General features: G+C 37.1%; 1 protein-coding gene across 2 annotated transcripts in view; it reads left to right on the top strand.

The window, feature by feature from the left end:
• The window catches only part of LOC150081630 (uncharacterized), a 158,818-nt gene that overhangs the window by 113,979 nt on the left and 19,274 nt on the right, over nt 1–25,565 (top strand). The gene's annotated exons all lie outside the window — the stretch shown is intronic.

The following is a 25,565-nucleotide window of genomic DNA, read 5'->3' as shown; positions in this document are numbered from 1 at the left end:
TTTTTGACTTTAACAGCAAGATTTGCTAGTGTGGTAGAATAACTAAGTTATCTAGAAAAGAGAATTTACTGAAGTAAGAGCATATATATATATATATATATATATATATATATAGATTAACATTCTAAACAGATTTCTTCAAACAGGCCTCTGGGGTTGGGAATGTTCAAATTCATAATAACTGCACCAACCATAAAACTTTATTAAGATACTTTATTAAAAAATAAGAATGGTATAGTGAAAACCAGATTAAAATTAAACTGGTAATAAAATAAAATACACTGTTTATACAATAAAAATAAAGCATAAATTGTACAAGAAAATAAAACATGATATAAATCAAGAAATAAAAGCGATATAAACACAACTGTAGCTTTCAAAGGCATCCACCTCTTTTATCATCAGTAATACTTAACATGCTATAGTACATCCTTAAAAAATCTGCAGGATCACGGCTCACAGATGAATGGTACCCTCCTTTTCTTCGATATGTTGGTTCATAGGGAAGGCCCAGAGTGAAAACTAGTTGTATAGAAAACCCATGTGCCGGGGCCAATATACACGATATAATATGGCACAAGCCAACCATCACAAGAATAGTGTTGTTAGGGCCTTATTGGATAGGGTTGGGTGCTATTGTAGCACCTCCAAGGATAGAAAAGAAGAGTTTAAACACATGACAGCAGATCTCAGGAAATGTGGGTACCCCTAGAGAATCTTGGATAAATACGTCCGGGAAGCGGGGCATGGACATAGAGAGCTGTTTGCTCCCATTGCTACCGCATACATTCCCTACACTCCAGGCCTAACTGAGTGAATCGCTCGAGTATTACGTGAATGCCAGACTTGCTGTGTGCAACTGCCAGGGCAAAGGTTGCACACAGTTGTGTCAAAGGTTTGCCAAAAGCTATCTCGAAATATTTCAAGATCGTAGTTTAATGTGAACATCAATCGAAATGGCACTCAGAGATATCTCTAACCAACTAAAATCTGTATTGCTCATTCATGTATTCCTTATTTATATTTCTGTTTAACCTTTCTTGATTTTAGCTTCTTCCTTCTGAATTTCTCAATTAAAATTATTCTAAATACACTTCGTTTACATTATTTTTATAGCTGCAGTAAAGTGGACATTTAAACTTACAATTTGCCAAAGGATCCCATACCTATAGATGGTACAAGTGGGGTTATATACAAACCCGTATTGTGTTATGTTGGGTGAATATATTAATGGAAATCTGCTGTGGCCAGACATTTTTGGGAGAAGAACCACCAATTCTCTCCTGATGCTGTTATTCGACTGGTCGCATAGATTTTGGAGCCGCAAATGATTCGAGAATTTGCAGATTTGCTGTTCTGAGTGGAACACTATTAATAGAGATGGGAATTCATATTCATCCCCTCTTCGAAACTGTGATTCTTGGACGGGATGAATGGTTCCGACTGCTGTGAACCGTGATCCTGCAGGTATTACTGTTCATAAAGGAAATGGATTCCTTTGAAAGCTACAGTTGTGTTTTTATCACTTTTATTCTGTTTTAATTTATTGTACAATTTATATGGTTTATTTTATTTTTATTGTATAAACAGTGTATTTTATTTTATTACCAGTTTAATTTTAATTGGGTTTTCACTATATCATTCTTATTTTTTTAATAAAGTATCAGTTTTACAGTTGGTTTTGTATTATGAATTTTAAACAGAAGTTGCTATAATTTTCCTCTTTAATTATGCAACCCCACTAATTGCTGCAGCTTTGAAAAAGTCATGAATTTATTAAAATAAATTGGAATGTGTATAGTTGCATGCATTCATTAAATTAATATACTCAAATTTCAATTTTAAGGAGAGGTTGAAACTAGAAGCACTAATGTAAAAATTTTTTTCGGGCACCTTTTCTCCTCGCAATTATTGCGCACGCACACACACACAGCGCACACATTCACCAGTTCAGACTAAAATAGGTGAATGAGGTAATCCAAGTTTTAAATGCAGGCACTCTCCGGCTTACGAAAATTCAACTTTATGTAAGTTTTTGCTGGCCAGTGCAAAAATCATAGAAATGTATTTTGCATCCTGTAGGAATAAATGGAGGTATCTTGAAAATATCGTAATGTGAACCCAATAACACTTTTTCTTTTTTTTAGGTAATTTGTTCCAAGACCTCGGAAAATTTTTGCTATATAACTAAGCTATTTAATCCTTTAAAAAGTCATTTTTATAATGGAGCAATATCCTTTCATCATTACCATATGTTCCGTTATAAGAATCAATTTTGAACAGCTTTGTTGATATTTTTCTAAAGAATATTTCTGGAGGTCACAACAATAAAAACAATTTGCACTTTCTGGTTTATTGGGCTTTTCTCTTAGTGCAATCTATTTTAAATGGGTAGTAAACTCAATCTTATTGCAGTTGCAATAATCCCAATAACTGGCATTCTGTGGGTTTTTACATTATTATGATGAAATGTGTTCCCCTTCACTGAAATCTTCAATCATATAAGAAACATAAATAAATTTTCAGAATCTTCTCTTCATTCCTATTTACTTATTACAATGGTGAAGGGAACAACGGAACGTGCAAATGCTGGCAGTGCTAGGAAACAAAACAAAATTGATTTAGAAATGAAGATGATTAATTAAGAAGTACGAAGCAGGACAAAGTTTGTCATCTATTGCAAATAATTAGTTTCGCTGCTTAAACAGTGAATACTATTTTAAGGGAATGTGCTTGTGTAAAAGGATCAACACATTTAAGATCAACGGCGATCACAAAACAGCATTCAGGTGCTATATCGAAGATGGAAAATCAGATTCAGAAGTAAGTGCCCCTGATTCCAATGGCCATTCAAGCAATGGGTGGTTAATAGGTTCAAACATTGCACCGGTTTCTGAAACATTAAAGTAAGCAGTGAAGTTGCCAGTGCCGATTCTGCAGCTGCAGAGAAATTTTGTGATGTGTTGGGAAAAAATCCCTTCTAAATCTCCACAGCGGCGTAATTGTCAGCTGAAGAGTTAATTCTGGCAACGATGTTCAAAAGGTAAAACTTGCTGACATTATGCTGTCTCCTCTCTCTTTTTGTAATTTTTTTACATTTTTGTCATTTTTCCTGCGCATGAGATAAAAAAATGGAATAAATAATTCTATTTACATATTTGTTGAACATTTATTTTTTGCTCAATCAAATTCAGCATGCATAGTTGAGTGCTGCATTTAGGGAAATTCTGACTTAGGTAAAATTCGCCTTACGTAGAGTTCCACGGAATGCAAAGTGAGTTGTGGAGTGGCTGTATTTCCAAGTGTTACTTCATAAAAACAAGGATTTATTCACAGTTCAGCAACACACATGTGAACTCAGTAGTAATAGGACACAAATATGAAAACAAAGAAAAATTTTAAGAAAATGTTTATATTCATCATCATTATCAGCCATTTTTCAATCCACTGCAGGATGAAGGCCTCTCCAGCAACTTTCCAGTTTCTTCTGTTTGTGGGTAGTAAATGGATGGCCATTTACTACCCACAAACTCTTGAATTTGATCTGTCCATCTCTGTTGTTGTCTTGCGGGTTTTCTTTACCTCCTTTTGGGTACCGCTCTGTTATTTTCTTTGTCCATCTGTCATCATGTCTTCAAGCCATGTGTCCTGCCCAAGACCATTTTAGTTCTTTAGTTTAGATAAGAATGTCCTTTACTTGAGTTTGCTGCCTAATACATGTGCTTCTCTTCTTATGGTCTGAATCCTAATATAATTCATTCCAGTCTTCACTTTGTAGTTTTCAGCTTCTCTTCTATTCTTTTGGTGCGTGCCCAAGTTTCACTTTTCATAAGTCTTGGTGGGGAGTATACATTATTTTATGTTTGAGACAAATTGGTTTATTGCTCCTCAGTATGTGACTATATTTTCTGAATGCTATCCATCCGAAATTTATTCTTCTCTTGACTTCCAGCCATTTATCACTGTTACTTGTTTGTTATTTGGTTTTTTTTTGGGAGCATTAGCAACTAAGGCCATATTGCTCCACGATATGCGGTGGTCATTCCTTGACCTTTCCGCATCCTCCATATTTGGTGGTGACAGGCTTGAACCCCGGTCTAATCAAGAAGCGTGTGCTACGCACTGCTGCTCCTTCCCACCTGGCTACAGAGGTGCCTTATCACTGTTACGACTAATGACTTGGCCAAGATAAGTATATGAATCCACCTTTTTAATTTCTACTCCTTCAACGATTATATCCCTTTCTGTGGCATACCTGTTCATCATTACTTTTGTTTTAACTGGACTTCTGACAATTATATTCATCTTTAGTCCGAAATCCTTACTAACTCTGCATAACTGATTAAGAAACTCTTCTAATTCTTCGGGAACATGGCTTACGATCACAATGTCATCTGCAAATCGTAAGATACTTTCCATTCACATTGACTCCTTTCTGCAACCAGTCCAACTTTCTGAAAGCTTCCTTAAGGGCAGCAGTAAACAACTTTGGAGATATTGCATCTCCTTGTTGAACTCCTTTCTTTGTCTAGTCTAATAAAGGAGGTAGCATTCTCATATATTTTCTTCAAAATCATAATGTATGGAGTGTCTATGCCTCATCCTTCCAGTGCCCGAAACATTGCCTTGTGCTTTATGGAGTCAAATGCCAGGCATAATGGTGTTTTATCTTCATTTGCTTTCTCTATTAGCTGTGATGTTATGTGAAGGTGATCCATAGTTGAGAATCCTATCATAAAGCCAGCTTGCTCTTTTGGTTGATTCTCATCAAGTATTCTTTCTGATTTGTTAGTGATGACTCTTTGCGAACAACAAGCTAATTGGTCTATAATTTCCAATTTCTGATTTGTCTCCTTTCTTATGTAGCAAAATTATGACTGCATTATTTCACTCTTTAGGGATCATGCCTTTCCTAATGTATTTTGTGAAGAGTCTTGCCAGTTTGTATCATGTCTCTTCCTCCCAATTTTAATAACTCTACAGTAACTTCATCTTCACCTGGGGCGCTTTGATTCTTCATTTTCTTCTATGCATGTTCTACCTCATCAGGAAGGATAATGGTTATGTCGTATATGTTGCTATTTTGTGATCCATCTTTCCCACTTCTGGCATCATTCCCTCGCTCCTTGTATAATTCTCTATAGTAGTCTTCTGCTATTTTGAATTATGCCCTCTCTGTTATCTATAAGTCATCACTATTCTTCAGATTCAGTATCATTTGTCTTTCTGTATTACTGCTTCTGACTGCTGATTTAAGTCCTTTGTTTTTCCTTAATGCTTGTTTTACTTTTCTTGTGTTAAATCTTCTTATGTCCTCTCTGAGTCTCTTTCTAATGTCTTTGCATAACTTGGTATACTCAATTTTGTCCTTGTCGGTTTATCTTGCTCTTTATTTGTCATCTTTGATTTATCACGACAAGTGTTTCTTAACTAATGTTTTCTTCTTTAGATTTCCTTTTACCTACAGGTTTCTTGGGCTTTATCACTTTCAGCAAGTTGTTGTATTCCTCGTTGATATCTTTGTCCTGAAAAATCTGCAGACGCCCCAACTTGTTTACAAGTTCCAGTAAATACTGCTTTTTTTCCTCTTCTGTCATCTCAAATACCTTCATATTATTTATTTGAGTCAGTTTTTTCCTTTCTTTTTGTACATTTATATCAAGTGTGCATCTTACCATTGTGATCACTTGCAACGTTTACCTTATTCAGGATGGTAACATTGTTTCTCCCCCCCCCCCCCCCCATTATTAATTTTGCACTTTTACAGCATCATTTTACTTAATGGATAGTTGAGTGTCAACTTGCTATAAAGGGCAAACAAAGAGATTGCAACATTTATTTGTATATATAAAATAAACATACGTGGGCTGTGCATGAACCTCTTCCTAGAAATTTGATTATTTGCTTTTAAATGGCAGTTAAGTGTTATACTGTTTTTCTACACTGTATGGATATTTTCATTTTGTATTTAAAAATGAAAATTAGAACAAAAATATGTGAAAACAGTTTAAACAATAAAAAAGAGAAGCAAATGTCAGATTACTTCCTATTAGTTAATTTTATCTTCTCTTGTTTAAAAAATTTTAAAAATTAAATTTCTTCTATTTATTAATCAGTAAATTTTATTATCATATTTTTATTATCAGTAAGTAGAAGAGAAATTTTATGAATGCAAAATATCTATTCAGTTTGCCAGCAGCCTGAACAGGATCATCAGCAGTTATACCATTTATATCTAGTTGACCAGTGTGATTCATCCCTTTCCTTATAGTGTTAACATAAGTGAAGAAGTTTTTGTTACTTTTCCTTGCCAGAGACTTCTCATCTGTCTTAGCTTGCCTAACTCCCTTCATGACTTGATTAGTTTATACTTACTGTATTCCCCGATAATTTATACTCATCCTTTTTCTTTTCTGCCACTAGTCTAATTAGTTATCTGACATCGATTTTGGTCTAAGCCTTGGACAGTATCTCATAAAAATCTAATAGCTTCTACAATTAATTCCCTGAATGCTTTCTTATTTAGAATTTGCAGTTGGTCCCACTGAACAGAATTTAAAAACTGTGAGAGACCACTGTGTACAATATAGTGTATCTGCATAACAGTGTGTAAATAATTATAGCCCGTTGTACTGTCAATCTTAAAATCACAAATGTTTAAAGTTTTCAAATGAATATTAGTGCATCATTGACAAAAATGTACAACAGAATATATTTTGCACTATTCTTACTGAAATAATGTCATATCACACAGGTTCTTCTTTAGTTCTTCACAATTAAAATTGTAGTAGCATGTATAGGTATAGTGTGAAAGCATCAATAATACATAGCCAATGTATTATTGATGCTTTCGCACTATACCTATACATAGTCTAGACTTTTCCATAGCTTGAGGCTTCAGCCTTAAACGCTTTATAATTGTATTAGCATTATGGTAAGAGATCCACATGTCCCCTTTGTCTAACCCATCTTCCAAGGAAAAAGAACATTTGAGAAAATTTCTCATGTGTGTTTGTTAATATGGTAGAATACAATCATGTTGATAGTTTCCACAAAGAAAAATTGCTCTTTCAATAGCCTTTGCAGTTTACTCTACTGATGTGTGTGGATTTTTCTGTTCCTAGTACACACAAAATTGTGCTCATTGGCAATACAGTTAAGTTTAAAAATTCACTACATTAAATCAGGGAAAGATTCACTTCCATTAAACATATTGAAACAGCAACTTACAAAATTCAATTTGAAAATCTGGATATCATTGATAATATAAAGCTGTCTCGGCATGTATGGTTTGCACTTGCACTCTGCAGAACATCATATACACTAGTGGCCCCTAACCTTTTTAATGCCCACAGACACATTTGAGAGAGTAGGGGTGGGACAAACCACTCAGTCTGGGACAAAAAGTAACAAAATTAGTGCCGAGAAGAACTCCAAGTGCAACAAACCACAAAAGAGAAAAAAAAAAAAAGCAATATTGCAATATGATAGAATAGCCCACACTTTATGCATAGTCATGCTGTGTTCTAGCAAGCTTACTATAATAACAACTGGTAAGCAGTATTCCCTCACTACATCCCATCAGAAAGTAAACTACTGCTTCAAAAGCTCTCATAAAAAAAATCATATTAGGGCCGCTCAAGAATTATTTCATCTATGCTTGTGTGTTCTCTGGTCAGTTTCTCCTTTACTGGACAAAAAACCTTGGTCTTTGGGGAATAAGACCTTGACCTCCTCACTTGACATTGACTAAGTTAGCCACAAAGTGAAAAAAGCCCAAAACATTCCTTGCATCATTGACTAGATTCAACCTTGAACTTTTTCCAGATTGTTTTCCACCTGGTATGGCGAGGATGGTGATTATAACTGCTGTCTCTCTCACAAAGATTTAGCACACAGATAGCACTAATTTACCTCATGAGCTTATAATCTTATATGTACATGCATAGGCCTTCATTATTCATAGACTTCTACGGGCACCAAAAAAAAAAAAAAGCTTTGCTTGGCGGACAGTGATATACATCATTTTCAAAAGAATATTGTCCAACAGACTTTCTTAGAGATTGGTCATATAAACTTATAACACTGAACAATTTCATCATTAGTTGAGGTGCAAGGTCTTCCAGAACTTCCCTTTCTCACATTTTATACTGTTCCATGTAACTGAGAATGCTAAGCATGTTGGTAGTTCAGTTCTTCAAGATCTTGGCAACTGATGTTTACAGTTTCCCGGCAGCACTTTTTTTCCCCCTTTTTGGTAGTGCTGGCTGGGTAAGTCTGACCAAGTTCCTGTCATGTAGTAGCACTGCACATCAATTATTTTATCACCTATAAAATAAAAGAAAACAGTCCAAGTAAAGCATGTATATATATTTTTTTCTTACAATATATATATACACTACCCAACATTAATATCCAGATATCTGCATATCTACAAATAACCTTTATTTATAGCAAAACTAATACTGTGTGCTGAAAGCATTTACGACAGCCTTTAGTCTTGAGGGAACACTCTCCGGCAGTTTTTTGTAAATGTCCTCTGATATTTTCTGCCATTCAGCTTTTGAAGCAAGAAAGTGCAAGGAAGCAGTCACCAGTTCAGCTCTATTTTTTTAGGCAATTTCTCCTCACAATGCATATGATTATCCAATTCATCCCAGAAGTTCTCTGTAGGATGAGGTCAGGGCTCTGGGCTGGCTAGTACAACTTTTCAGTACTTATCATCAAACCAGCCAGTCACAATGTGAGTAATATGACATGGAGCACTGCCCTGCTGATGCAGGTATGGGTCTTCCCTAATGTGCTGCCACAATTTAGGTGATGTCTAGAGAGACTCAGCATTCATAGTTTTATTTAAAAAAAAAAAAAAAAAAACAATGTTCCCAGGCCAAAACCATGAAAAACAGCCACAGATCATAATGCTGTCTCTGTCACACTTCGTTATTGGGATAATACAGTTCAGCAGGCTTCCTCTAGGCATCCACCACACCCAGGCATGACCATGTATTGCGGATTGGCACTCGAAAGCACAGTTTTTTTCCCATTGGTCTGCCTTTTTCTTGCCCCAGCAAATTCTTGGTGGGAACTTACACCAGGCTAGACAGTATCTGGCATTAGTTGAGGTGGTTAGTGGCTTAGGGATGGCTGCATGACTGGTACCAGACATGTCCCAATTGTTGACTGAGGGATCTTCAGTGCCATCAAATTGTCAGTGCCACCTTATTATCATTCTGCACTGAAAGTGTGTTAACTTTATCAATCATAGCATCTTATATTCACAATTGTACTACTGCCTACTTGAAGGCCTGCAAGCATATTTATAGTTGTCTGGCACTTGAGTAGGATGTGACAGATATCAACGGAGGAGTCTGGATATTAACTGCAGGGCAGTACATAAAAACTTATGAACAAAGAAACACTAAACCATATTAAAAATGTGGTGGCAAATTCTTTGTGTCTTTTTAAGGCTAGTCTTAGGTGCGATTCTGTTTCTATTACCTAGCCAACTTTAAAATAAAATGAGAGGGGGGGGAACAAGTGGTTCTCTTTTCTTTGGAAAGTTTAGTGGGTGGGCATGTAATAGTATTTGCCATATAGTGCAAGGAAGCCACCAGCTTTTGCTGCACTGGAGGAGGGGGAACCCAAGTAGATGAGAAAACACATTCTATGCTTTCCTCCTCACACAGGTAAGTATCCAGCTGACCTTTGAATTTATTCAAACTGTCAGCCTCGGTTACCTGTTCCAAAAATCAATGACTCACTGGCTAAAAGAAAACATTCTACAGTCTAATCTAAACTTCAAGCCATGTAATTTTAATTTATGCCCCCTTCTGGAATTCTTAATAACAGTGATAATTCAACCTTCATTCATTTTATTAATTCCTCTCAGAACCTTGTAAACCTCGATCAGGTTACCTCTGAGGTACCTGGTTTCCAAGCTCTGTAGTCCACATAATCAATCTTTCCTCGTTTGATTGTCCTTCTGCTGATCTTACCATTTGAGTTGCCCATTTTTGGACCCTTTCACGAAGCTCAATGTCTCTTTTCAGATGACATCTCCATACTTGAACACAGTATTCCAAATATGGCCTTACAATTGCCTTATACAGTGAGATTACCCCTATCTCTTCAGGATAATGTTCGATAAGTCATTTTAGGACACCATAGGCTGCCCTGGCTGCCTGTTTACACTGTTCAGAAAACTTCATACCAACCTGCATTCTAACTCGTAGATCCCTTTCCTCTTCCCCAGTTTTTAATTCAACCCCACCAAGTATATAATTTAGTTGGAGTTTGCTATTCCCCAAGTGTAAGACCTTGCATTTAGCAGCATTAAAACATATCTGCCATTTCTCTGATGTAGCAGCTATATTTTCTTTGAAGTCTGTTCAAGTCATCCTGAAAGAGTGCTGCTTGGTACCGATCATTAACAACTCTGCTAATCTTTACATTATGCCTTCTATCCCTTTGTCGATCTCATTTAAGAAAATGAGAAACAGCAGTGGTCCAAGAACTGATTCTTGAGGGAGCTGACTCCTGATGTTACAATGTGAAGAATATCCATTTACCAAAACCTTCTGCCCTTCAGCAATCCATCTTAGAACCTTACCAGTAATTCAAACTTGTTCAAGTTAATACAGTAACCTCTCATGAGGGACCGAGTCAAATGCTTTGCTAAAATTCAAATAAACTATGTTGAAATTATTCCTTAAATCCAGCTTATGAGTAACTGTGTCAAAATAGCCTACTAAGTTAGTTAAGCATGATTTACCCTTAAAGCCACATTGTGTGTCCTTCAGAATGCAATATCTATCTACTATTAATCATTGTCTCTAAGATTTTTCCTACCACTGAAGTCAGACTAACCAGTCTGTAGTTGCTAACTTCACTCTTAAATCTGCTTTTATGTATTGGTGATACGGTGGCACTTCTCCAAGCCAAAGGAGACCTTATAATTAACAATGGTTCGATACACACCCTCGCACTATCCCTCAAAACTACAGGGTATGTGGGAGCCTTACCTGCCTTTATGCTCAAAAGTTTTTCTAATAAACAATCATCTGAAATTGTGACATTATTAATTTTGTATGGTTCAGCCTCTTATCAGCATGAAGGGTATTTCGTTAGTAAAGACAGATGCAAAGTATATGTTCAATTCATCCACAGTCAGCTTGGTTGTGCACAAGGGTCTAATCTGATTAGCTTTTTTCTTCCTTGTATTCACATACATGAAAAATTCCTTGTCCCCATTCTTTGCTCTCTTAGCCAATGCTTTCTCTTAAGCAGCATTAGCCTCAATGACTTTATTTGTGATACTCTTACAGATCAACTTGTACCTGCTGTAGGCTGCAGTACTTTTCATTGCTCTTTATCTGTCCTATGCTGTCTTTTTCTGCTCTTTTTTGGCCAGTGAGCTCCGCAGTCATCCATTTTGACATCCTCCTCTTGCAGTATTTTCTTAGAGGTATGTATGCATTTATGGCTTCTGTAATTTTTGCTTTAAAAGTGTTCCATAATTCAAATATATTCTCCATCCCTCGGCAATCCTCCCAGTTCACAGATGCCATATAGCATCTGAAACTGTCAAAGATTCCTCTTCTGAAGTTAAAACCCATGCCTTTAATTATTGCAGCATCTTTCTTAATTTTCCAACTGACAATTGCACGATCATTTCCTGACAATGGTTCGTGTACTTAAGCCTTGTGATGTCATCTGATTTGTTAGTAATGGTGAGGTCAAGAATGTTCTCACCCCTAATACTTTCTCTAGCATGCTGGTACCAATTATAATCATCTAGTTTATTTTAAAAAGTTTTCCCCATGGTGAGTTCCCCCCCTGCTTATTCCAATCATTCTGAGGTAGATTAAAGTCGCCCATAATATGACATTCATGCTTGCCTGCCCATTCCATCTGCATGGGATGACTGTCATCATATTCTGGTATGTAGATTATTCCCACTTTCATTATTCCTTTGCTTCCAGCAAACAAAAAAGCTTCAGACTCAACAAAAAAGCTCCTTTCATGCTCAGGCATGCTTTTGATAAGAAGCATGACTCCTCCACCCCTTCTATATTCCCTAAAGATGTTATACATACCGTAATGAAACTTGTGTTCAACCATTTCCGGGTGGCACCACATTTCTGTTTGCCCTATGATATCAGCATTAGTTGTCCTAACCAGGAGTTCAAATTCAGCCATGTTATTGACAACACTCCTGACATTACTATAGACAGAGTTGAGATTAAGTAATCTTCTATAGTTTACTACCCTGACACACCCCTTGAAGTTATTTGGTTGTGTATCACAAGCTTTATCTTTCCCCCTCATTTGAAACTTTGCTACCCTCAGAACACTTTATCAACATCGGCTGTTGTGGCAACAAGAGTTCATGAGGTGAGTGCAAGCATTACTTTGACCCATATCATTACCCTTAGGCTCTCCTCAATGATACTGACAAAAATCCTTTCATCACCTGTTGTTCAAATGAATACCATCCCTACAAAATAGATTCCTTCTACCTATAAATGTGGGGCCACACTGATAAAAAAAAAAAAATTTCCCCCCTAGAGCCTTACAGGTTCCCACAAAGCTTTCAGCATATAGCCCCTCCTATCGTGTTTGGGCAGAATTGCAGACGCGAAGTGTCTTCATCAATGTGTCTCCATGGGGCAGGGATCAAGCATTTCAGCTGCCAGAGGTGAGTGCTGCTTTTTTTTCTTTTCTTTTCTTTTTTTTTTTTTTTTTTTTTTTTTGGAATTATTATTATATTTTATTTGGCTTATTTCACTTTTAGGTTGGGTTGGTATGTGGGAGCAGAATTGCATCTTACCATAACATGTTTTAGTGTTTCCTTTGTTCATAAGTTTTAGTAATGTCACACATCTGTCGCTATAGTAAAGTATAGCAACTATACAAGGGAAAGTTGTGAAAAACCAGTTTATTTTTCAAAAATGTTCCCCCCTTAAGTCAGTGCTCTTTCTAGCACAATCCATTAGCTTTTGTAACCCATTAAAATGGTGGCACCTCTGTAGCCAGGTGGGCAGGAGCAGCAGTGCGTAGCACATGCTTCTTGATTAGACCAGGGTTTGAGCCCGTGACCACCAAATATGGAAGATGCAGAAAGGTCAGGGAATGACCACCGCATATCCCCGGAGAAATATGGCCTTAGTTGCTATAAAAAAATGCTCCTAAAAAAACCAAATAACAATAATAATAACCTATTAAAATGAAATTCAAAAGATTTTGACTCAAACTGGTTGTTGACTTCATCCATCCCACATTGTGTCACTGCTGGATTTCTGTCCTTTTAAGTCAGTATTGAGATTTGGAAATAGAAAATAGTCTGATCAAACCAAATCTTGTGAGCAGGGCAGATGCTGTAAAAACCTGAGCACACAGTGTTGCATTTGTCACAAATTCTGTGTGTGTGCCAGTACATTGGTTTGATGCAAGATGACTCCTCTGGCCAATTTCTCATGCCTCTTGAGCGTCAGTTCCTTGTTGAAACATCTCAGTAGGTTAGAATGATACTTGCCAATGATAGTAGCATCTCATTCCAAGAAATCAACTGTGATCACTCTGTCTGCATTCCATAAGACAGATGCCAAGACTTTCCCAGTCAACTTCTGCACTCAGAACTTTAGGAGAGGGAGAAGAAGGATGTTTCCACTTTTTAGATTGTTCTTTTGTTTCAGGGTTGAAGTGATGCTCCCATGTTTTGTCCAGAGTGAACCAAAACTGAGCCTCATTAGCTTCAAAACACTGCATAATCTCATGATAGCACCTCAGTCTTTCCTGTTCCTGTGCTGCATTCAATGCTTTAGGGACCCACCTCAAAGAAATCTCCTTCATTCCTAAAACATTCACTACAATATCACTCACAGGAGATATATGCAGGCATTGACACAGTAACAGGCCTCCCACTGCAGGGTGCATCTTCAATACTGTCTCACTGACACTTAAATTTTGTAACCAAGTTTTTGGCCATGGTGTATGAAGGACAAGATGCCCATAATGTTTTCTGTATTTCTTTCTGTGTCATTCCCTTTAAATGAAGGTACTCTCAGCAGTTGCAAACTTAAGTCTCCTTCCACATTTCAATGTCCTATATAATGGAAAAGAATAGTTAAAAACCTGAAATTTTGTGTGAATACAAAAGAAGAGTTGCAGCATATATTGGAAATATTATCTTTCACAAAAACCTCTCATATCTGCTCCCCCCCCTCAGTAATATATAAGAGTAATAAAGGTTGACCTTCATTTTTTTACAAATAACATGTACGTGCTAGGATCATTATTCTTTTAATGCAAGAAGCAGTTTCACTGCATAATTTAGGACACCATTCTGGGTTCATCATGTGTCTTGCATTTATTTTACCCCAGTTGGTGATTGACAATACCATTAAATTTAAAAGTGGCTTCATCAGCCCAGATGATTAAATCTGGATCATCTTCATTTCTAGCTGCATTGTTTGTGTGAAACTTCTTGTTAAAGTCTGATTAGGTTTGGTAAGAGGACTTAATCTTTTCTCACTTACCAAACTTATAACCCTGAAGAACATTAGATTCAGCTGGCATTCCTGCACTCTTCTCCTGAATGGCAGTGAAAACATTAAAATATAGTCATAAAAGAAATCTCACTAGTGTTTTGCAGTAAACAGATATTTCGTAACTTATGTTCAAACTTTTTTTTTGTTGCTCTTCTTACCTATATTGGATATGGTTTTTTATATATATATATATATATATATATATATATATATATATATATATATATAGTATATAAAACAGGTGAAAAAGGTAAAGAAAGGAGAAGAAAAAGGTAAAGAAAGGAAAAGAAAAAGAAAATAGAGAATAGATGTACCTGGACGCGCAAGGTTACAGAACAGGATACAACTATAAAATAAAACATAGAAATAAATGATAAAGGACATAGTAAGATGGGAAAGTTATTAACAACAACGTGCCATGCCTAATGGAAGATATGAGAAGAAAAGAATGTTAAGATCCTAATGAATTAAGTGGAAAAATTGGCTGAATTGATAAGCCAAATCATATTTACAAAAGCTAGAAAAAAGTGGTAATTAATGCATATTAAAAAGTAGTAATAAATAGAAATGAAAATAATGAAAATAAAAATTGGTACATAGATCAGGTATTTCAGGGGACTACACCCGATCATGTACCAAAATACTGCGTTTCTTAATTCATTAGGATCTTAACATTCTTTTCTTCTCATATCTTCCATTAGGCATGGCACGTTGTTGTTAATAACTTTCCCATCTTACTATGTCCTTTATCATTTATTTCTATGTTTTATATATATATATATATAAAGGTTCAAAATACATCCATCTTTGTTATGAGTTACCAAGCTGGCATAGGCTAGAAATGTGAAGTTTCTTCTACCCTTAAATTTACCAAAACTGTGTGGAAATTTCAATCAAATGAGGACACAAGCAATATTGTTTATAGAAATTTAAGACACTCACTTGAAAATTCTTATTATCACTGGTTAAACCTGATTATTTCAAATCGTTAGTCATTGTAAATCACTTTTACTTATGGTAACCACTAATACTTTTATTTCTATATATGTTAAACACTTAAGTTCAAAACCATAAAGAAATAAACTGAGTACAAGCCTAATTGGCCAAACTGCAATTTTTTAAACAAAGAATGTGAAATTTGGGTCTATCGCTCACTTTTGGAAATGTGGAAAGTCCAGTTAAAACTGCAAGCTTCATTTAGAAAGTAAATTTTAATATTTTTAAGCTTCATCTGAAGCAAAGTTCTTCCTGTATTTTGGTATTGCATACTGCAATCTCCCCCCACCACCCCAAAAAAAAAAAAAAAAAAAAAAACCTGCATTCCTGAGTTTCAGTGTATTCATATTCTCCCTTTTTTATATTTATTGTTACCATGTAACTTTGGAATTAAGTTTAATTTCTCTTGCCATAAAATAAAAATTGTCACAAATTAACAAACTTATGAGAAAAAAATGTTCTTATCTATAATTTCCCATTAGAAATGATAAAAAAAAAAAAAAAAAAAGCACACTCTGTTATATTACTCTTGTCTATTAAAAAAGAAGCACACTCTGTTATATTACTCTTGTCTCTTAATCATAAGTATTTTAAATTTATTCCTCCTTCATTTTCTTTATATCGCTAACAACCTTCTTAATAATACAGTTGGAATTATTTAACTATGGAGCTCACAAAGAAAAAAAATAAAAATCACAAATTTTGTACTTTTAAGCTTTTAAATTAAAAAAAAAACATGAAACTACAGTTCTTCCATTTTCAAATTTATAAAATTTCATTCATCTCAACCATCAAATGATATGATGTAAACAACCTATCAATATTAGGATGTCCTTGTGGCATTTTAGTTGGTATAATACATCACTCATTTGTAGAGATCTGGGTTTACAACTGGAGGAATTTCTAAAGTCCTCTTCAATGGAGGTTGTGGGGAGAAGAGGGGTTCCCTTCAATAAGTTATTCTGAAATTTTCAGCCTGCACCACACACTTCTATGGACTGTCTGATATGGATGTAAATAACAAGCTACAAAATACCATTAAATAATTTGAATTTATCAATATTAGGATGTCTTTATGCAGCATTGCCTGAGCTCTATGATCTACACCTGTAGTCAATTGGGTTTTTGGGTACACGCTCCGAGAAGGCTATTCCGAAGAATGATCAAATTTGCAATATGGCTCAAAAGCCATGCTTGTTGATACTTTAATGACCTTGCATCATGAATTTTCTCATATGTGAATAGGATTGTTCTATGTTCACATTATACATGCTACTGCAGTAACAGTTTTTATTGTAATCTTCTGATATTCTTTAGAGTAGAAATTAATACCCATCTTGCACTCCTAGAGAGTACACATCCTGGGTCTCATTAGCATTTATACAGATCTGAATGCCATTTTGGTGAATTATTCCTTTCAGTTGCACATGTTCAACCAGATTAAAATTGGTCATCTACTCTACTTTGTAATGGATGGAACAGATTGAAAATGTTGAATGGATTAAGCAGTACAACAGCTGCTTGACTTTATCACCCCACTGTATGTTAAACTACAGAAAACAACATAATTGCTTTAGTGTGCATCACACAAAGATACTAAATACAATGTTTAGGTATTTCATGTTCAAATTTTGCAAAAGTATATAGCAATGAATATAAACAAATTATTCGTCAAAATGTAATCAAGCAATAACTGATCATATTTTGTTGGTTGTGTTGTTATTTGAATTCAGTGTTTGTTGGGGGGGGGATAAATGAACACTAGTGTTGTGCTAAAGGGATTTTACCCAAAGCAGTCTAATATCTCTTCTTAGACAGTTACTGCTTTGTTTCCAAAACGGCAGTTCAGAATTATATGAGACTATAAAATAAATTCGAAAGTCCCTTTCAAATGCAGATTATTTACTGCTGTCTTAAAGTTAGAAGTACAAAGTTTTATTAGAACACTTCAGCTAATTAGATTAAATTGACAACTGTATTAATGCAAATAGTTGTTACAAAGGTTTATCTTTGGTACAAACATTTTTGTTAATCTATTATTTTTTCATAAGTAGATCTAAATCTTAGATAATAGTAATATGCTTCTGTCAGAAGGCAGAGTTGATAGGCATGATTATAAAGTTCAGAGACTGAAGTAATTCTGATGGATCTCCTTGACACTGTATATTACATATTCCAATAACTCTTCAACTTCTGGAAGTATTCCTGACAGCATTAGCATTAGCATTAGTAGAGGCATACGATGCAAGAAAGCAAGCTTATTCAGCATCAGCCAAAAAAAAAAAAAAAAAAAAAAAACCCACTCCCATTTCACCCCTCCGTTCGTTCGAAATACCTGTCCAGTTGAGCTTTAAATTTGTTTAGGCTATCAACTTCAACAACAAGTGATGGAAGTCGGTTCCACCAACCAACCACCCGCTGGCCAAAGGCAAATTTCCGCACATCTATCCGACATCCGTCCTTCCTCAATTTGAATTTATGCCCTCTGAGGTGATTATTCTGAGAAAGATGAAGAATCCCATTGGCATTGAGCATGCTCAAACCATTCAAGGCCTTATACACCTCTATCAGATCACCTCGCCGGTGCCTAGTCTCCAGACTCTGTAATTTGCAAAACTTAAGCCTTTCTTCGTAAGAGCAACCCTTTGTTCCATTTACTAATCTTGTTGCCCTTCTCTGTACCCGTTCCAGCAGCTCTACATCCTTCTTGAAATGAGGCCTCCAGACCTGTATACAGTACTCAAGATGTGGCCTAACCATTGCCTTATACAAGGGAATAATCACCTCCTTATCCCTGCTAGAAAAATTCCTGTATATCATTGACAAGACACCATGAGCTACTCTTGCAGCTCGTCTGCACTGCTCAGAGAACTTCATATCTCCCTGCACAATTACCCCCAGGTCCTTTTCATTCTCCACCACTGTCAGTGCAGTACCGCAGAGTTGATACGTTGCTCTGGGGTTACTGTTTCCCATATGTAGTACTTTACATTTGTCAATGTTAAACTTCATTTGCCACCTCTCAGCCCATCTGTTCAACCTTTCCAGATCCTGTTGCAGCAGCATAGCGTCAGTAGTGTCCTTAACGACCCTGCCAACCTTTGTATCATCTGCAAACTTGGACATTAAACTTGATATCCCATCATCAATATCATTCATAAACACCGAAAACAACAACGGACCCAACACTGAACCTTGAGGAACTCCACTAATAACATTAGTCCACGTTGAGCAGTGTCCATTGATTACCACTCTCTGTCTTCTGCCACTCAACCATCCCCTTATCCATAGTAGCAATTTGCCTCCAATGCCACACTGCTCCAATTTGTGCAGCAGTCTTCCATGTGCAACAGTATCAAAAGCCTTTCTAAGATCCAAATATATAATATCAAAGTTATTCCCTGCATCCAGTTCTTTTGTGACTACATCATAGTATCCAATCAAATTGGTCAGGCAAGACCTGCCCTTAACAAAACCATGCTGCGTCTGAGCTATAACTGAATTCTTGTCTAGATGATCCTGCAGTGCTTCTTTAACCAGTGCCTCCATTAATTTACCTGGAACAGAAGTTAAACTAACAGGTCTATAATTACTTGTGTCAGCCTTTGATCCTCCTTTGTGAATTGGGGTTACATTTGCACATCTCCAGTCTATGGGTACCTCCCCTGAGTCCAAAGAAGCTCTCATAATTATGGCTAGGGGTTTGCATACTTCCTTTGCTGCCTCCTTTAATATAACTGGATAGATCCCATCCACCCCAGGTGCCTTTTTTATGTTTATCCTCAACAATCTCTCCTCCACTTTCCTCTCAGTTATTACAAAATCATCCAGCTCACTGCCAATGTTTACTTTACCTACATCATTCTCCTTCCTGAATAACTCCTCATGCGTGAATGTAGATGCAAAATACTCGTTTAGATTGTTAGCCACCTGAGCAGGATCCTCAACTGTTGAACCATCAATATCCAGTGGACCAATCTGATTCATCCCTTTCCTTCTCGAGTTCAAGTATGTAAAGAACTCTTTTCTGTTTTTCTTTGCATCCTTTGCCAAGGATTTTTCGTAGTCTGCCTTTGCCTGCCTAATCTCCTTTGTGACTTGGTTACAGACCAACTTATATCTATCATAGGCTTCCATGTCACCCATTAATTTATATGTATCCCATGCATTTTTCTTCTCTGCCACATGTCTCATTAGTTCATCTGACAACCATTTAGGCCTAAACCTTGAACAATATTTCTTAGTTGGTATGTAAAGCCTGGTAGCCTCCAAGATTAGTTCCTTGAATGCTTCCCATTTAGAGTTTGCTGTTGGTAACATCATCAGTTGGTCCCACTGTACAGAATTTAAATACTGTCTCAGACCATCATAGTCGCCTTTACGAAAACAAAAACCCTTCCCTTTACCTCTGATGGTAGTTACCTCCTTGAGTAAATCCCACTTCAACACACTGTGATCACTGCCACCTAGTGGTTCATTTATCTGCAGGTTCTTAATGCACGAAGATTCACTACTGATAATCAGATCAAGAGTATTGCTCCCTCTTGTTGCCTCACGAACATGCTGATGTAGAAAACAATCATCCAATAAATCCACAAAAGCCTTGCTAGTGTGCGAGTGACCAACCCACAAATTCCAGTCAATATCTGGGAAATTAAAATCCCCCATTATAAGACTCTCTGATTTACTGGCCCACTCTATTTCCCTGTACAATATCTTATTATACTCATCAGAGTCATTAGGCCTATAGCACACTCCTACTCTCAATTTTGATTTCCCTATGCTTATGTCACACCAAACTGATTCGGCACTGCCCTGTCCATCGATGTCAACTGGCTTCACTTCCTTGGACTTTATGTGTTTCTTAATTAATAGCATAACCCCTCCTCCCCTCCTGTCCTGTCTATCCTTTCTATACACATTGTATTCCCCAAATTCCAGTTCCGCATTACTTATATCTGTGTGACACCACGTCTCTGATATCCCAACAATATCTGCCTTTGATGTTTTGAGCAATACCTCAAATTCATCAAATTTATTTACCAAACTCCTAGCATTTGTGTACACGCAGGTATACATGCACCTGTTTCTATTCTTTGCTACCCTAACGCAACCCATGTGTTTACTTGTACCGCAATGACTACCAGCAGTCTCTGAAATATCCTGCATCTTGTTTTTCAGACTTCTGCTCATATCAATAGAAGCAGTGCAAGAATCACTTCCACCTCTGCCAGTGGCTACTGTTAATCTATTAGTCCTTGTATCCCCCCCAACTAGCAGTTTTCCGACCCACCTAACACTGCCTCGACAGCATCAGCAAAAATTCTTGCACCCTTTCTATTTAAGTGTATCCCATCCCTGTAGAAGCAATCTCTCCTGTTAACAAGTACAGTCCAGGCTGAAAAAAATTCTACCCCTTGAGCCTTGCACAATCCCTCCAGGGCCGAATTGATCGACAAGGCTCTCATCATATACTCCCTCCTATCGTGTCTGGGCAGAATTGCAGACACTTTCAAGTTCAACCCTAATTCACGGCTTTTTTTCAGCAGTGACCTGTACTTGCTAAGTAATTCCGCCGGTCTCCTACTCTTAATATCATTCGTGCCAACGTGTACAACTATATCACCTTTTGTGCCCTTAAAAGATGATATCCGCTCTACAACGTCATCAACCTTTGCCCCTGGCAGACATACCCTGGTCCTATTCCACCTATCCTTTTTACAAAGCATGTTCCCCGTTTCCCTGACAATAGAGTCACCAACAACTACTAGTTCCTGTGGGACCAGCGCATTCTGCCTAGGGGGCTGCTTCTGTGTTGCCTGATGACCAAGTGCAAGCTCTGGCGTTGATGTGGGCAGCTGAGAGCTTGATGGGCCCCTCAATTTATTTCCTTCGAGGGCATCCACCCTGTCCTTCAAGCTCTCATAAAGGCCCATAACAACGCTGAGTTGTCGCCTGATTTCCTTGCACTCCTTACATCGTGCACACACAAAGACATCCCCCTTGGCAGTATCATGTCCCGTACCCAACTGCTCCGCAAACATCAAGCAAACAGTGCATTTTAATAGACTGTGATTCAGAGGGCAACTGGCCCCCTCAGTTCTCCCCTGAACCACAGCACTCCCATTAGCTTGAGCCTTTTGCTTTGCTGCTCTGGTTAGAGTCATGATTCCAATTTAATTCAATAAAATTAAAACAAAAATTAAATCCTTAAGTTATATTATATATATATATATATTGTTTTTTTTTTTTTTTTTTTTCGGTATCTAGTGTTCCCTTTATACAACTTCCGTATCACGTGTAGCACTCTAGTTATGTATTAATTATTTGTTACGATTAAGTCGTTATATATATTTATAGAGTTAAAAATACAATTTAATTGACAATGAAGTTTATCAAGATTAATAGATTTACTGAATAATTGACAATATTATATTATGCACTATACTATACAAAGCTAATGCTATCGAATTCCGGATATGCTGTGTCGCGTTTCAGTAACGAGTGTTATCTACGAAGTCCCTTTATATAACTTCCGTATCAAGTTATGTATTAATTATTTATTTTTACTAATTATTTATGTTCCGTAACCTATGTGGTTATATGTATAGTTAAAAGTACAATTTAATTGCCAATGAAGTTCGACAAGATTAATAGATTTACTGATTAATGTTCACGTAACAATGGCGGCTGTCTATGAACGGTAAACACGTGTATTTGATACCCTTTCCGATACTAAGTAATACCTACAAATCTCTATCTAAGTTACTTTAACTTTAAGTACCGTAAATAGGAATATAAAGCTACTCTAGAAATAAGTTAATATGTCAATTTAAACTAATAAAGCAGAAAATAAATCAGAAAAAACTTCTCTGTTCCAGTAGCGGCAGAAAGGCACGTCCGTACAGGAAACTCTCGCCCTCAATCCAATGGGCTTCTTTTGAAACTGTCAATAGTTTCACTGTTGCATTCTGAATAATTTCCCCAGTCATTTCAATCATAAATTTTCTTTCCAGGTGGGCTTTTAATTTTGGGAAACAAAATATATCTGTTGTGGAGTTTGTACTCCAAAAGTGCATAGCATTTTGTAGAAGATGCCAACCGTTGTTTCCACGTTTTCGTGATGGTACTTTGTGAAGAAGTACATAAAAGGTGTAATGTCTGGTTTCTGTCAGAGTAGTGTTATGTTTTATTGCTGTATCTCTGGCTTCTTGGCTGCAGGACCCCTAGTGGAACCCCATGTTGCCTGCCGCCACCACCACCACCACCACTGGGATGTGAGCCAAGCTGCCCATGCTACTCTGGCTGGCCTCTGCCAGGGTTGCCTGAGCTTCCTGATGGAGACCAAGTTAGGGGGAAAAAAAAAAAAATAATAATAGAGTTCATGGAGTGTGGAAGAAGAAGGGATTAAAGGGGGAAGAGTGTGGATGGATACAGAGATAAGAGTTAATCCACCCAAGTTTAGGCGAAATGAGGAATTAGAGTGAATGTTGAAAAGTCACAGGAGCAGATGCTCTGGTGTGAGCGCCATTGGCCCCGAGTTTTGCAAATCCTGCACCATGGATGGTGCCAGCAGTGTCCTACCCATGTTGGCTTAGCCTGAACTTTTGCAAATCCTGCACTCTGAGGAATGCCAACAGAAAATCTTACCCATAATGGGTTAATGTAAGCTTTGTAAATCCCACACTCTGAGGGTTGCCAGCAATCCCTCACCTAGGATGCCAGCAGTATATCCTACCCTAAATAGGTTTGCAGTGTCCATTGATTTCCACTCAACCATCCCTTTATCCATTGTACCAACTTACCCTTAATGCCATACCTCTCCAATTTGTACAGCAGTCTTCCATGTGCAACAGTATCAAAAGCTTTTCTGAAATCCAAGTACTGTATATGATATGAAAATTATTTTTGACATTCAGTTCCTTTGTGACCACATCATAGTATCCAATCAAATTGGTCAGACAAGACCTCCCACAAATATGAAAAGAATTTTTATGGATACTTGACAATAAATTTTATATGGAATTAAAGAATATAATGCTGCTACGTTTTGGATGGACATACCAATGATAATTTCTCTTTTGTGATTTTATTTTTAAATAGATACACAACCAGTCAGAATGAATCTATTTTGAGAATGACACACATGCCTTGGGTCATGCATTTGTCCTTGAGACTGTTGCAGACATTCTCTCAGATATGTCCAGCTGTGCTTTGCTACCTGGGAGTCTAAAATACCGATGGAACTGATATTCGGTGACACTCAAGTCAAATGGACTTAAATTTGGCAAAGTCTGGTCAGTCTGTGACAGCTAAATCCTTTTCCTGCACCTTCATGATGGTGGGACTGTAAGAAACTCTGGGTATAACCCTCATGTGCCATTCCTGAAATATGTCACCAAACACACTGGAGGTGATCACCCAGGTGCGAACCAACGTAAACAGGGGTCAAGGTGTGGTGCCCACGTCTCACAGAAGAATGCCACCCCTATGTTTTACCAGGCAATAATAGGTGGTAGATGACTCATCAACAGGTGCAGTACCACCACTTTGCTTATTGTAGGCTTGAAGTGGTGGAACGTGTGTTTATGCTCCAGAGCAAAGGTCCGGCAAACCCTCACCCATCTCTTCCACCAGTACAGTTGATGTCTTTTGAGGTTATGATGGACACCATGGCAGGATCTAATCTTCCTTACATTTCGAGGGTGCTATAAAACTGTGTTTGCAGGCTGGCTGCTGAATAGTCCACCAGACCGAACCTATTGGTAACTCTCTAGGAGGCTTCTGGATCAACTAGTGCATAATCTCGCTGCCTGTACTCTGCCAGTTAGTGACTGGAGGGAGTCGGAGTAGTATTTATGTGGAGGGCATTATTGAGGCCACATTATGTCAAGGAGCAAGGTATATTCTTACCGTGTGTACGCCATATCTAAAAATTTCATTACTTCATACAGCATATCCCACCCCACCTTTTCTTACTACTGAATACACCATGAATTTTCAAACTAATAGAACAAACTTATACGCGAAAAGATCTAAACCTCCCAAACACTTCCTCATTCATTTCACAAATATATGTGGTCTCAGTTCTAATTTCAATGATGTCCATTTCCAGTTACAGTCAGCCAAACCCACTGTACTTTTTTTTGACAGAATCCCAGTTATTGGTTGATTCAACCACTGCTCATCTCAGTTGTCCGAATTATTTGCTGTATGATTCCTTTGCTTCAAAGGTGGTACTTGTGCATATGTTCATTCTGATGTTCTTTGTCAGGGACTTAGTAATTTGGAATCTTCTCTGGCTTAAAATCTCTACCACATTCTGTCAAATTCATCTGTTACCTCTAACCGTTCTCTCAATTCAACTAATCATTTGGAACTCTTTGGCTTTCTCCAATCCAACTTTCCTAACAGTGAGGTAACATTCCTTGGTGGATTTTAATGTTCACAACTCCAGCTGGTTGAGATGCTGAGGTTTTTACAATTACTAATGACTTCGCACAAATTGTTCATTTACCTTCCAGAATACCAGACAACACGCTTGATCTTTTTCTCAAACAACTCTTCTAAGTACAGACAGTTCTGCTATGATGTGAATTTGCTCCAACATGATTGATATATTAGGGAACAATGCAACTACAACGTGATTTTTGTGTTGGTTCATGCGCAATTTTGTCTGCAAGTAATACCAGGCTAATTTAAAACCCAGTACTATGCTGAACGTAGCGACCTTGCGCAGCAATACATACAAGTTTACAAAGCTTAAAAAATGTCAAACGTTGAGAGCTATATTTCCCATTTACTGTAAACTGTATTGGTCGGAGACACTGTTGTCATTCTCTGTATTCACAAGATTTTTTTGTTCGAACAAAAATTTCATGAGACTGGACAGTGTGAGCGGAGGAGCGCAGCTCCCGGTTTATTGGGCTTTTATGTTAGCACAATCTAATTATAAACGGGTAGTAAACTCGATCTTACTGCATTTGCAGTAATAGAGATAGCTGGAATTCTGTGGGTATT

This window comes from Mastigoproctus giganteus, chromosome 8, assembly GCF_048544385.1.
Source record: "Mastigoproctus giganteus isolate SK-2022 chromosome 8, ASM4854438v1, whole genome shotgun sequence".
Taxonomy (NCBI): Eukaryota; Metazoa; Arthropoda; class Arachnida; order Uropygi; family Thelyphonidae; genus Mastigoproctus; species Mastigoproctus giganteus.
The sequence above is the reverse complement of the archived record's forward strand: the minus strand, read 5'-3'. Positions and strand labels throughout refer to the sequence as shown.